This window comes from Bidens hawaiensis, unplaced genomic scaffold (assembly GCF_021521415.1).
Source record: "Bidens hawaiensis isolate Kalapana, Puna unplaced genomic scaffold, B.hawaiensis_p1.1 tig00011073_1, whole genome shotgun sequence".
NCBI classification, from domain to species: domain Eukaryota; kingdom Viridiplantae; phylum Streptophyta; class Magnoliopsida; order Asterales; family Asteraceae; genus Bidens; species Bidens hawaiensis.
This window is the reverse complement of record NW_027491853.1, coordinates 266048-269755: the sequence shown is the minus strand read 5'-3', so window position 1 is coordinate 269755 and position 3708 is coordinate 266048. Positions and strand designations below refer to the sequence as shown.

The 3708-nt window shown below is 34.3% G+C and overlaps 1 long non-coding RNA gene across 1 annotated transcript; it reads right to left on the bottom strand.

The window, feature by feature from the left end:
- Nucleotides 1–485: 485 nt before the first annotated feature.
- Nucleotides 486–1300, bottom strand: LOC143536948 (uncharacterized). The gene is made up of 2 exons (XR_013135964.1): nt 1195–1300; nt 486–618 (listed from the first exon to the last, which is right to left on the bottom strand). It is a non-coding gene; the product is annotated as an uncharacterized LOC143536948 (long non-coding RNA).
- Nucleotides 1301–3708: the final 2408 nt, after the last annotated feature.

The window sequence follows — 3708 nt, the reverse complement described above, 5'->3', positions numbered from 1 at the left end:
ATAATTATAAACACGCAAATCATTTCATGCATATTTATTTTTCTCCACTTACTCTTTGTTGTTTCCAACACAATATAATTATTGAGAATTCATAACGGTATGATACATTTGCTCTCATACTGGCCAGGCATGAAAGAAACATATTATACTCATCTTGATCTCCCAACTACTATATTCTCTTTTAACATACAAATTTCAGTTTTCACATGTTTTCTTTTTTATTTTCATTTATGCACCCATACAAAACTCCTCTTTATAGCTTCCATGGACCGCTTCTGGACTGAACCATCTCGTTTATAAATCAAGAGCACTTATGGTTCGAGTCTAGGTATTTATTTTGAATACTTAAATCTCTCGAACCGTGCTCTGATACCAACTTAAAACACCCTAAATTTTTTTTTATATAATATTTTCACAAAATATCTATCAGAGTAGGTCCCAGTTTACATCCAAACCTGTCACTCATGGTGACGTATTATTTTATAAAAATATATATTATACAAGAAAACATATATATGTAAAGCAAACTTTATTAGACAAACTATTAAACACGAGAGTATGGTTCCCTTGTCAGTTCAGTCTCGTCCATGAAGCTTTAACCATCTATGGGTGCTTTTCCTGAAAACATTTTAAAACATATTTTTATTATCTTTCGCTAAGTAAGTACACCATCTTATAAAAATATGTTTTATTTTTATTTGGAATTTAACACCCAAATTCCTTGAGATTTCAACACCTGAAATCCTTATATATTTATTCCACAATATTCTTTGGGAATTCAACACCCGAATTCATTGGGATTTCAACACCCAAAATCCTTAATTTTACTCCTCTTTATTCTTTGGGAATTCAACACCCGAATTCCTTATGAGCTCATTTTTAACCCATGAAGGTTATTAACTCCCCCTTGGGGTTCAACACCCGAACCCCAAGGGATTTCAACTCCCGAAATCTTTTATGTATAATATTAAAATTTTGGAGTTCCAACTACCGAAACCCTCGGGACTCGTAACCCGTATTTTTATTAGAGGCATACCCCATATTTATTTTAAAACTATAGCTTCTTTTTAAGCCACACATTAATTCACATACTTGGACCCACAATCATTTCTCAAATAATCATATATATGCATATCAAAATAAACATATATTAAACGTTTGTAAAAGTAACATGTTTATGATCCGTGTACTTACCTCTTGGTGTAATTAGTAACTTGAGTGTGAACGACAACCGGCTAATTTATTGTTGTCGAACCCTTCCCCCAATATATGTTACAACTATTATGTGCTCTTGCTTAATCTTAGACGCCCATCTTTCGTTTACCCAATTGGTGATTTTTTTCTTATTTTTGGCATCTCAATGTTTGACGCAAAGTATATATATATATAGGGTCCAAAATTGCTTGTTTATTAAAATATCTTCGTTTGTAAGATTTCTTCAATCTTATCAATAAGTAATATATATCCATATGGAATCTACTTCCTCATTAAGTTATCTACTCACCATTCATTTATTATTATTATTATTATTATTATTATTATTATTAAAGTTACGAGAGGTTTGTAGAAACAATATTAGATATTATAATTAAATATCTATTTTATAATTTAAATGAAATTAGGTACTACCGAATGCTTATTTTAACGCCTTATATCTCAACGGGTCATTAACATGTTACTTACTCGTCTACTAATATTTGAAATATTATTTCAAATATTTTATTTTTATCCACAAAATAGGATGTTACAGTTATGTTTCCTTTCTTGTAAAATAAATAATGTACGATAAAGAAAGTGTACTGTTTCCCTAAATCATGTCTTATTTAAGTAACAGCGTGTCTAAAGCCAACAGTAATCAAGAGGTTCAAATAAATAATAAAGAAAATACCGTTGAAGAAAACATGCAAATAAACAACAATAAAGAAAAGACTGTAGCAGAGAACATTCAAGCGATACCGAAGGACTATGTGCTCGGTATTCGCGATCTGATAAAAGAGGCTGTAAGTCCAATTTATGAAATCTTGAAAAACGATCCAAGCCGAACTGCTTCCCAATCTAATAAAAGAGCAAGTCGAAGCAAAAGTGAAGCTGTTAATTCAAAAAGAGAATCAAAAAAAGAAGCTAAAAGAGAATCGGAAGAGAAAGAAGATAAGGAAAAGAAAAAGGAACCCGAGAGAAAGAAAGAAGCAAGTGATGAAAGTTCAACACCTGAAAACGACCTCCGTGATAGAACAAAGAAACTCAAAATACACGAATGTTATGATTTCAAAGTATTCAAAGTTTATAATCCCAAAGAATTCCATGGAGACAAGGGAGCAATAGTTACCCTCCGATGGTTGGAGGAAATGGAATCGATCGTATTGATAAGCAAGTGTACGAAAAAAGAAAAGGTTCAATATACCTCCCAAATGTTCAAGGGAGAGGCATTAGAATGGTGGAATACCCTGATCGGAATCAAGGGTAGAGAAAACTTGTACAACTTGGATTGGGCAACGTTTAAAGCCATAATATTAAAGAAGTTTTGCCCAATTAATGAAATGGATCAAATTCAGACTAAAATGTGGAATCATAAAGTTGTGGTAACAAACCTCAAGGAATATAACACCAAATTTCTTGAGTACTGCAGAATTGTACCTCATCTGGTCACTCCTGAAATTAACAAAGTGACACGATATATTTACGGATTACCAATCGAAATCCGTGACTTCGTTCGTTCACATATGCCGTCTTCGACGGAATCTGCTATGGAGTTGGCTGAATATCTGTTGGATGGAATGATTAGGAACTGAGATGAGAAGAAAAGAGATGATGGCAAGACGCCAGTTGGAGGAAAAGTTAGGAAAGCTGAGAAGAAGAGGGAAGGGGCGTTCGTGTATACTCGCCCTGTTTGTAAGACATGTGGTAGAAGACATTTTGTAAGATGCCAACGACCCTTAAATACCATCGTATGTAATTTCTGTAAGAGACCGGGTCATGTGGAAGCTGACTGCAAGAAAAAGGCAGTAGTGTGTTTCGATTGCGGTGAAAAGGGGCATTTTAGCACAGAATGTCCAAAGAGGAAGCCAACGACAGTGGCGGCTAGTGCAAGTGGCAGCGGTTCCAAGACCGAGGCCAAGAAGGGAAACGCTTGTGTCTTCATGTTAGACACTCAAAAAGCAGCTGATATACCGGACGTGATCACCGGTACGTTTCCTATAAATAATGTTTATGCTAGAATTTTATTTGACTCGGGTGCGAATCAAAGTTTTATAGATTATAAATTTTGTAGTCTATTAAATGAACCCTTAGTTAAACTAGATAAATATAATGAAGTAGAAATTGTTGGTGGAAGGGTAAGTAGAATAACCGAAGCTCTAAATAATGCCATAATTTCGTTAGCCAATCACATCATACCTGTATGACTGTTACCAATGACATTAGCAGGTTTTGATGAAGTTTTAGGAATGGACTGGTTATCGTCGAATCAAGCCCGTATCTTATGTAACGATAGAGCCATTGATATCCGAACGTCTAAAAATAAAACAATTCGTATCACTGGAGACAAAGAAACAGTAAGAGTATGAATTATTTCTAAGATCAAAGCAAGTAGTTGCTTAAGTAAGGGATGTCTTGCATTCATGGCTTATGTAACAAAAGAACCCGAACCCAAGAAAATGGAGGAAGTGCCGATCGTATCCGAATTTCAAGATGTATTTCCTGATTAGTTAC